Genomic DNA, 11,298 nt, shown 5'->3' with positions numbered 1-11,298 from the left:
TCATTCAGACCAGAGAGATCCAGGAAGCTTCAAAGAGGAAGCAGCATTTGAAATTGGCATGGAAGGATGAGTAGAATTGGACAGAGGGGACTGGTGTCAAAGTGCTGTTCTGGAATGTGGGTAGTCCAGCCTGCTTCCTTTTCCGATTCCCACACCCGGAAGAAAGGGCCGTGTGAACCATTCACTTTAGTCCCTGGGGGGTGCGACACCGTGCCTGGCACAGAGGCATACTTAGAGCCGACTGAACAAACCAGGGAGAAATCATAAATGTGTGTTCACCTTGCAGACAGTGGAACCATGGAGTTAATGAGTCAAGAAATGACAGGTTGAACATTCTGGACGGTATGGGAGAGGCCAGTGGAGAAACAGCGGGATCTTACGAGGGCCGCCTACAAGGCCACACTCAGGGGAGGCCTAAGACTCTAAAGGGGAGCAGGAGTGGGACAAGGAGGGGTCTCATCAGACAGACAGCTCAAGCCTTGGGAGGAAAATGCCTGGGCAGGGAGTCGGTGGTGTCTGTGCTATTTGGGCACTGAGCTTCCCATAGTCACTGCCTTTGAAAATAGTGCCTCCTGGGAACAGATGTCACCTCCCAGGAGTAACACTGGCTTCTCAGCCCCCCCGGGGGTGGCTGGGGGTAGCATCCTTCCCCCATATGAGCCCTGATGTAGGCTTCCCAGACGTTCTACCTTGATGATGGCTGTGCTGAAGGTGGGTGGCATTTTTTTTTTTTGTGGGTGGCATTTTTTTTTTAAGATTTATTTATTTGACAGAGAGAGAGAGAGCACAAGCAGGGGGAGCGGCAGAGGGAGAGGAAGAAGCAGGCTCCCCGCTGAGCAGGGAGCCCGATGCGGGGCTCGACCCCAGGACCCTAGGATCATGACCTGAGCCGAAGGCAGATGCCCAACTGACTGAGCCACCCAGGCCCCCCTGTGGGTGGCATTTTGAGCTGACACCAGGTTCTCTCTCTGAGAAAGAGGTTTACCTGCCACTCAAAGAATGTCTGGCTCATTGGAGCCTTTGGGCCCAATATGTCCCCCAAACAGAAGAAACAGAGCCCAGTTCAAGACCAAGACTCAGGTGGATGGTGCCCTCACTCCCTTCCATTCTGTCCCTCCACCCTGCTCTGGAATATCCCATTCCTGATGCTGTCTGCCCATCTATATTCAGAGCTCGAAGCCAAGACCCCGGTTTGCCTGCAGGTCAGATGTCCACCTCCTCCAGGTACCATGCCCCAGGCTGCTTTTGGCCCGAGGGCCAGCCCTGATGAATTCCACCCCTCCGAGTTCCCTGTGTCAGAAACACCCTGTCCTTGGAATCCCTGGGCAATGACAGGCCAAGATCTGAACCCACCTCTCAATGGGTTCAGACAATGTCCACTCCTGCCTGTGTTGTGTGTATACACACATTAGCGAATGCATGCCCTTGTGTGGCACATGTGTGTGTTTATGACCAAAGCTGCTGCTCATACAGTCCACAGAGTATCCACTTTCAGGTAATAAAACAAACCGGGCATCTTTAAAGCTTCTCTCCACTCCCAGGGACTTCCAAGATTGAATTTCCTCCCCTAGAGGCAGCACCCTAGGGCACTGGTGATGAAGCCCTCCCAGCTGAGGGATGGACCCCTCGTCCACGGCCCATCAGGCTCTCCCCACAGTGGACTTAGCCCCCACTCCCAGCTCTTCCTGCTCCAGGCATTGGTGCACCTTTGCAGTTCATGTGCTGTGGCCCATTTCCTCTTTCTCTGTCCTCCTTGTCCCCACAGCAAAGCTACTAGTCACCCAAGGCAGCAGCGATTGAACGAAAGGTCCTGGAGGTAGAAGTGGCCAGTGGATACCAGGCTGGGTGTGCTTCAGGAGCTGTGGCTCCCAGGACCCTGACCACGGAATCCCCTCTGATGCACCCTCCCTGGGAAGTTCAGGATGGCCCAGCCTTTACCAGGCTGCGGTAGGTCAGCAAGTGATGGGGCCAAGGGTCTGTCGTGATACAGATTGTATGGGCCACGGAGCTGGGTCACATAAGCAGTCCAGGCATGCTCGGGGAACATCCAGGGAGAGCCTCTTATGTGCACCCGCTATGGAACACGTTGTAGGCACACTCGTGGGACAGACGCTTGGACAAGACAGAGCAGCCAGGCTTACCCTCCTGCCCGAAACAACTCAAACACCAGACAAAATACAGAAAACATGGCCCTCAAAACACCGGACATCAGGTGATGAAGGAGGGGGAGTCCCTGAGAGGCCCCAGCTCACTTCCTGAGCATTTCCAGCTGTGGTGCAGGGAGGGGACCCAGCAGTTCCAGGGGTCCCCCCAAGGGCAGAGATGGAGCTGGGAGTCCTAGAAAGCCAAGGCAGCTAGAGTCTGCAGGAGGGGGCACGGGAGACGAGAGAGTCCTAGAGATCTGCAGAGCATGAGGAACGTGCTTGAGGCCGGGAAAACCACAGAGAGGGCCACAGCGAGCCCTGCCCAGAGCTCACACAGGGCTGTGGAGAGTGCTCGGTCCAGCGGTCAGCCTGGAAGACCTCACCTCACTGGGGCGGAGTACCAATTGGGTCTTGCAACAGTAAAATGGGACAAAATTATCCCTAGACCAAACGCTGCTCTGGTTCTCCCAGCAAAGCTTAAAAGCAAGACCTGAAGGGACCAAACTTCTTCGAAATGACTTCCTGATGTCCAGAGGAAAGTACAAGAATATTTTTGAAAATAGTCAGCACCCATCAAAATTCACAATCCTAGTCACCTGATTAAAAATCACCAGGCATGCAAGGAAGCAGGAAAATGCAACCCATGAGAAAGAGAATCAGTCACTTGATGCTGACCCAGAAATGACAGGGATGGCAGGGTGAGAGCACAGGGCATGAAAGGGCCCACTACAACCGTCTCTGGGTGTTCAAGAAGCCAGAGGACAGGCTGAATGTGTTAAGTGGGGACCTTCTGGGACTGCTAAGAAGAGGTCAGTTCTGGGAAGGGGTGGACTGCTTGGATGCAGACAGAGTAGGATCTCTGCCAGGGGGACTTGGGCTCAGACCCAGACCCTGCAGGCGGCTGCCCAGCTGGGATGAGCCGTCTCCACCCCACCCTGCAGACTTGGGGTGCCTAGCACACAGCAGGTGCTCGATACATATTAATTGTTTTGTTTAATTCTCCTTCCCATTTTACAAATTGAAACTCAGAGAGGTTAAAGGTCTTCCCAAGGCCAGGCAGCCAAGAAGTGGTAGGTTCAGGGCCCTGGGCATTCAGTCTCAGGCACTCTGTGCAGCACACCTCCAACCACCAGGTCACACCAACCTGGTGGGTTTGGGGTAGGCTTAGGGGTGCAACACCAGTTCCCCAGGAAGCAAGCCAAGACAGGAGGCACATTAGCTGGGAAGAGGCAAATGTCAGTGCCCACACCCTGAGTCCTTCCACATCCTCCATCCAGGATATCTGGAGTCTGGAGCCCCCACCCCAATTTCCCAACCTTGCCTCAGCCTCCCCAGGTTGTGGGCAGAGACAGGGAACCACAGTGGACAGGCTGGGAGCCCTGCCTGAGGGTGCTCATTTCTGTAATTACCATAATTGCCTTAATCACTGCTTGGGCTGGAACACTCCTCTGCAGGCTTTGCATTCAGCCCCCACCACTGCACACCTCAGCAGCTCCACCTGGGGATACGGATGCACAGCTCAGGGGCACAGCACACACTCCCAGCCACCCCAACAGGCCCCACCCTGCTGCAGCTTGGGCACCGGGTACCTCCATCAGCACCCTTGTCTAGACTATTTGCTCTATGCCGGCCCACCAGACCAAGTGCCCAGTGCTGGACCCAGGAAAACAAAACCAGCCAGGGAGTGAATGCCATGCCTGCAGGTGCGCACACTCAGGGACAGGCGCTTGCTCTGAGTCCCACCCAGGAAGGCACGTTCATCCCAAGAGGAGCGGACACACACCCAGATACAGACCTTTCTTTTCCCTCGACCGGGGGGTGGGCCAAGGTGGAGAGCAGTTTGTGGACCTCTGTGGTGTTGCTCATAATGACCACTGCCCTTTTTGAGCAAGTACCATGGGCCAGGAGTGTGCGGTTGCTTGACCAACCTCCAGTGGTTTGGCTTCACTTACAGAGAGGGAGGGCCTGAGGCTCAGAGCACAAGAACTAAAACCCCAAAGCTCCCCTAGCTCCAGAATAGGCCTCAGTGCCAGCTGCAGCCCCTAAGCAGACCCTGAAGGTCCAGGGTCCCGCCAGTGAGGGGCTGGGGGAGGGGCGATGAGGGGCCTCACCCAGAGTCTCCCAACAAACAGCAGCTGAGAGTCAGGCCAAGGCAGGCGGTGGGACTGCCGCTGGCTCCTGCCAGGCTCCTGGCAGCATGAGCGATGGCAGGCTGAGCGATAAGAAACTAATAATTTATGTTTCCAGCTCCCGCGGCCCCGGCGCCAAGGGAAGGCTGGGCCACAGCCTCCTCCTCACACTGAGCGGCCGCAATCCTTTATTGCACAAATTATTAACGACCAAAGAATGAATGACTCTGTAATCAGATGAGGGCTGCCAGCACTTTTCATTTCGTTTATTTGTATAAATTCTGAAGCCAGGGTCTAGCCTGAGCTCAGAAAGCCAGTCTCATGCTAGACGGGTGCGCAGGGCCCCACTTAAACAGAGCACACCCCTCTCTCACCCTCACCCAGGACTCCACAGGGTGCTGAAGACAGAGGGTGTCGAGGAGGGGGACAGGGAGGTTGGTCTGACTGAGCTGGGCCCCGGGGCCAGGGTCGGAACTCTGTCCTTCAGCCTGCCTCAGGGCCATCTCCTACCCGTTCTCAGGGCCAGGGGCTAGCCCAGGGCTTGGTGGTGAGAGAAAGCTCCCCTGTCCCTGCATGAAAACCTCTGATCCCTACCTGTCTTTACCCTTCTTCCCCAGTGCCTGCTTCGTCACACTGATGGTCCAGGCCAGCAGCAGCCCCAGGCTCCGTGCCCCACTCTGTCCGCTTCTCCTGCCTGGCCTCCCATCCTCTTTCCCCTTCTCAGGCTGATCTCTCCCCTGCCCTCCCTTTTCCTGTCCTGCTGCTGGGCTGTGCTGTCCTCCCTTGGGTGCAGGGACTCAGGCCATGAGGTTCCTGTGGCAGCATGGAGGACTGAGCTGCCTATGGCCCTCTCACAAGCCCACTTTTAATCCCATTGACCTCTCGTTATACTACAGAGCATAAATTCAGATTTGGAGAGCTTATGTTCCATCATAAATTGGGCTGGCAGACTTCCGATCAACAAGATAAAGCTGTCTCCTGTGAGGTGGGTGTTTTATTAGTCTTGGCCTCAGTGCTGCAGGCACTGGGATTGGGGGAGGGGGGTGAGTCCTCTGCTCTGGAACCCTCCCGTGCTGTTCAGAGCAGCCTGATGGTGCCCAGGGATCTGAGTGCTTCCTATCATCATGGGCAGGCACCAGGAACCTAGGCATCCCCCGGACCTGGGCTGTAAATGCCCTTAGACCCCCATCCCCACATCACCAATCTGAGTGGCCACTACTCAATCCCCAGGCTGGGCACTCGAGGGTCAAGACAGAGGCTCGGTGTGCACCCAGGCATGTGCATGTCTGTGCCCCACCCTCCCTGGTAGACCTTTGAGAACCTGGCCAGAGCCAGAGTAGGGTTGGGGGATGCGGGAGGTGGGGGGCAGCTGGACCTGCCTGGAAACCCTGGGGGCAAAATGGCTGCAGGAGGGGGGCCCAGAAAGAGGGAAGTCAGCCCCCGGCTCCAGAGATGTGATGGCCTGGTCCGGCTTTACCTGCAGGTGTAGACACAGGCAGAGTCCCTACAGGCAGAGATGGGGAGGTCTTGGCAGCTAGGGCCACTCTGGGCCTGGGCTCCTGCCACTCACCCAGAACTGGGAGTGATGTCTGCTGGCCTTGCCTGCCCCTCCCTAGAGGTCAGGTCTTTCTTCAAAATCTCAGTCTCTGTCAACACCACCTCCCTCTGCCACTGCCACTTCCAGCCCAGCTTCTGTACCAGCCTGCCAGAATCACTTCTCAGTGAAGTCACCCAAATCAGCATCCCCAGGGGGGCTCCACTTGGCCCTTCTGAGCACCCTCGTCTGCCCAGGGCCTCAGCAACACAGTAAGAAACCTGTGAGTCCAGGGTATGTGCTGGTGTTCTGGGGTACAGGACACCCTGACAGGAAAGGAAGGTAATCCAGGGAGGCTTCTTGGAGGAGGGGTTGCTGCTGTAAGTTTTGAAGATAAGTAGGTGGTAGCAGGGCCAACATTACCACCATCCACAGAGAGCATAGAAACTGGATCCCTGGTGCTTTTAGAGACTACAAAAACATTTTACTTTTAATTTCCCTTAAAACCAGAAGGAAAAAAAATAATAATAATGAATATTGAATAATATATCTACCATGGATTATATTTGTCTTTATATCAATAGAGTTATAAAATATAATTTAAAAATTTTCAATGGAGGAAAGGACTCCCAAATGCAGAAGTTGCTACACAAGTGGTAATGGGGCCACAGAATAGTGATATTAGGGAGTGGCGCTCCTGGGCAAAGGCAACAACTCAGCCATGCTCAGACACTGAAGAAGACAGGGAAACAGGAAGTTGAGCCCAGGGGCAGAGGCAAGGCCTGGAGGCCAAGGGTCCCAGACCGTTCCCAAAGGAGCCCCTGGAGAGCAAGTTGGCCAGATGTGCCCATCAGGCACTGGATGAGTGGGGGCAGAGTCTGGGAGTATCACAGAAATATCATAGGTGAGAGGGGCCAGATTAGGTATTTGAAGGAAAGGGATCTAGAAGGGAGCACATATGAGGTTTGCTGATTGGCTAATAGGGAGGAGTATGGTGCCTGCTCTCTGAGGGACTGTGAGCGAGATGGGGATGACAGCATGGTGGTAGGAAAAAGACTCAGGGGGCTGTGGGGTGGATGCATAGGGCAGGCTATTATATTATTTTTTTCCTTCTGGTTTTAAGGGAAATTAAAAGTAAAATGTTTTTGTAGTCTCTAAAAGCACCAGGGATCCAGGTTCTATGCTCTCTGTGCATGGTGGTAATGTTGGCCCTGCTACCACCTACTTATCTTGAGTGTCTGGACTGAAGCTAGAGATTCAGGTTCATAGCCTGTAAAGGAAAGCACAGAAGTACTTATGAAAGAGAAGAGTGCCTAGTGTAGGACCCACCCACTTACCCAGTCACCCATCATCCACTCATTCACCCATCAGTCCATCCCCCCACCCATAACCCAGCCTATGTTTGAGGGGTGGGTGAGGCAGGAATGAGAGGTGAGGCTGATCTGAGGGGATGGTCTCAGGGCATGTGCCCATGAGTGAAGCTCATCTAATACATAGCAAGGCGTCAACTAGAAGCACTAAGAAAAATCCCAATGTATTGAGGCCAAAATCACGGTATCAAGCAGAAGCTGACAAGTTTGCTGAGGACCATGTTCCCGGATGGAAGATGGGATAACCCAGCAGGAGTTCTGGCTTTGCCCCTCACCAGTCATTAATCACCCTGTCATGTCTCTGAGGCCCCAGGAGCTCAGGAGCCCACATATACCTGCTGGACCTTAGACACACAGTTACTCAACTGCCAACATGTGGCAGACTCATATTTTGGCAAGGCCACCCAGTCTAGAAGAATGGTCTGTCTGTTCTCCTGGAAGGGGTCTATAGCACGCTGACATCTGTTAGCATCTGCATGTACACAGAGCATCAAAGATCAGGATCCTTTGTCCTGAGCAGGGCATGAGGACTCCACATTTGGGGATGCCCATATTCCTCTATGCAGAGGTAAAACCCCCTCAGACCAGCCCCAGTCTCTCCAGCTGCCTCTTCTGCTCCCACTTCCCCCAGGCCTCCAAGCAGCCTGGCCAGTCTGCAGGTGGGAAGGCCCCCAAGGCCAACCTGGGACTGTTAAATGCCCCGGAGAAAGTGCCAGGTTGTGGCCTTGGACAGAGCCCTGGAATTGCTGCCTCTCCCCTGCCGGAGGTAAGTGTGGGTCTGGCCTCTGCCGATGGGCTCTGCTCAGGGTCTCAGCCCATACCAGGCTGTGCTCTTCAGCCTACCCACTTCTGAGACTGCACCTGGGGCACCGTGCATAACTTCAAACGGTTGGACATCACAGAGTTCCTGTTCTCATGGCACAGTGTGCAGGGCCACTCCGTTGTGAAATCACAGACATGAGCGCAGAAGATGAGTTGACCCCATGGAGGACTTAGTCGGTTGCAGTAATAAAGGAACCCTCACACCCAGGGCTGCCTGGGTGGCTCAGTTGGTTGAGTGTCTGACTCTTGGTTTCAGCTCAGGTGGATCTCAGGGTCATGAGATTGGGCACCCGCATCGTGCTCCCCACTCAGCATGGAGTCTGCTTCCCCTCTCCCTCTCTGTCTGCCCCTCCCCCCACCAAATAAATAAATCTTTAAAAATAATAAAAATAAAGGAAACTTCACACCCAGACAGGCACTCACAAAGATGTCAGTGCACTCAGTGCACCCCACAGGGATATCACCAACTCAACCAGCCGTTGGAGGAATGGGCCCACTGGCAAGGAGGACTGGGCCTTGGATGGGGTCAGGCTAAGTCGATGACCTCAAAAAGCCAGACTGGGCTGGACTCATGAAATCGTGAAATTCACTGACCACCTCGGCTTGCTACTTCTTGATGTGACAAATCCATGCTGTCAAAGTGACTGTTGGTCTTCCTGGTGACCCTGATGGTGGGACTGTGTGTGAGGTACACCCAGACCACCCCTCCTCCCAGCGTAGGCAGGCGCAGAGCTGCAATCCTGCTGGAGCATAGTGGATGAGGCCTTGCCAAGAGGCTTGAGAACTTTCTCTCTCTCTCTCTGATGAAGAGGATGCCTGTGGCCAAACTCTTAAGAATCTTCTGGGGACAGCAGGGTATTCAGAGTCCTGCCTGGGCAGAAGCCCAGTGGACAGGTGCTGGGAGAAGAGGTGAGCAGGGATGGGGCTGCCCCAGGTCAGGGAGGCCAAGCTGGGCTGAGTGGGCCACACCAGGATGGACCCCTGTATGCAGCCCTCAAATGCTGACACGTGGGTATGTCAGAAAACAAAAGTCCTGGTCATAGGGAGCTCACACTCTGCAGGAAGTCCAACATATTAACAGTTGCTCCCAGAGCCAGTCTGGACTCCCTTGCAGCCTGGGAGTCTTTCAGAGCTGGGCCTGGAGACAGCAGCTGTAGCCACCCACCCTCCTAGCCCTCCACCAACTGACCCCCCACCTCCAGTTTCCCTCTGCCTCCAGGCTTTCTGTGCTGAGGGTCCCCACCTGAATGTCCCCTCTTCTCCTTCAACTTCCACCTGGCAGTCCTGGCAGAGAGCCCACCTGAGCCCATTCTGCCCCATCATGCTCATCATGCTCAACTCCAAGGCCCCTCCCACATCCAAGCCCACTCCTCCCCCAACACCCACTCCCCCCCATGGGAGCCTGACCGCTGCCCTATGACTCTGAGGATAGCACATCCTAATGTCTCTATCAGGACTGTGGTCACAGGTCTGCCCAGGCCAAGACAGATGACCATGCAAAGAGTAAACATGTGACCAGCCGAGTTGGGATTGACCCTCCAGGGCCTATACCCCCACAATGAGGAGCGTGGGTCCCTAAGGCCTTCATGTGGGATCTACGCTGACTATGAGCTGATGTGGACAGCAAGACTGTGGTCACAGGAGGAGGGAAGCACATTCACGTATAAGTACACAGTATGGACACACACGAGCACATAGGAAACCCTACACTCTCAGGTAAGGGTCTCCTCGTCTCTCACACTCAGCCCCTGCTGGCACATTCCTGGGACACAGGGGTGTAATGGGACTGGAGCTGAGTCTGCGTGCTGCACCCAGCTCTACTACTCCACTCTGGTCATCTCCCTGACCTGACATCTGAAAGAGGGGGTGACTGGTGCTGCAGAGGCTTGTGCCATGAGGGATGAGGACCACATGGGGCTTTGGCACCCACATCCGCCCAGCAGGGCACCAGCTGCATCCAGGGGTCCCCCCAACCCCATTTCCACCCCAAGCCATGTCCAGGCAGTAGGCCAGCAATGTCCACAGGGAGAGAAAGGGGTGACACCAGCCCTCATGCCCATTCACTGGGATAGATTCTTTTGTCCCTAGGGGCCCTGGAAGACTCCTGCCCTTTACTTGGCCCTACCTTGGAGTGGACCCCCCAGGTCCTGCACTCTGGGCCCATTTATGGAGAAAGCATCTAGGCTGTGCTAGGCCTGCCTCACCGTGCTGACCAGGACACATGTAGCCACATCTTGCCCTGACTGCTCTCCTCTGGGCCAAAGGGAACCCACAGATTTTGAGCCCCTATCTCATTTTTCAGATGGAGAAACTAAGGTCCAAAGAAGGGCAGAGAAGACTGGGTCATTCGGTGGCTAGCCAGGAGGACCCAAATCTCAGGCCCCTGAACAGTCTGCCGTCCTTACCACTGGGTCAGCCCACCTCAGCGTAACCCGGGCCAAAAAGGGTCCACAGCCCCCGGCGGGCTGCTCCGAGGCAGGTGCTGCTCTCTGTCCCCGGTGATGCCAGCAAGTGGGTGTCTTCGTTCCTCCTCAAGAGGGGCCAAGCAAGCAGAACCAGCGGTAGCCAGACTCCAGCCCATGTTGCCAGACCAGCAACTTCCTCTGTACGACATCAGTGTACCCAGCGCACCCTGTGTGTTGAGCTCATTTGTGTCATTGTATTTGTGTCTGAGAAAGTGTGTGTGTGTGTCAACTTCTGTGTAACACAGCAGGTGGGTATCATGTAACCAGTGCTCTGGCAGCGTGTGCCCTGTGGGTGCCCCAAGTCTGCACACCCACGGGAGAACGTAAGGTTGACCCTAGGTCCTATCTCTCTCTCCTTTAAATGGCCTATGTTAAGGTCAGTGAACAGACTGGGCTTGGAAACATCTCTCCTCCCGAGACAGAGACGGCATGGCCTGCCGCCAGCTCCTGGCTGGCCAAAGGTAAGGCATGTCCTAGCAGGGCAGCCCCTCCTGCGTCTGACCTGCAGCTGGAAACAGACACATTCCTCCCGGAAGCTCTGGCCACTCTTGCAGGGAGTCTGAGGGAGCCCCAGCTGATTCACCACTGACCTTTGACCTCACAGGTTAACCCTTCCTGAACCAGACGCTTGCCCCAGCCACGCTGTCTCAGATATGACAGCTACATCCATCTGGAGCTCGTGGTGCGGGCCTGTGTGTCTACGGATGTTTGTGCACGGGTCTTGTGTCTTTCCTCTTGGCTGTGGTGTAAGTGAACACACACACTGTCCGTGCACGTTTGTGGTCAGGATGTCAGCATCTGTGCACGCCCCCGTCCTGTGCGTGCGCCTTTGAG

The sequence above is a fragment of the Phoca vitulina genome, unplaced genomic scaffold, assembly GCF_004348235.1.
Source record: "Phoca vitulina isolate PV1807 unplaced genomic scaffold, GSC_HSeal_1.0 scaffold2, whole genome shotgun sequence".
NCBI classification, from domain to species: Eukaryota; Metazoa; Chordata; class Mammalia; order Carnivora; family Phocidae; genus Phoca; species Phoca vitulina.
Note: the sequence above shows the minus strand (reverse complement) of the source record.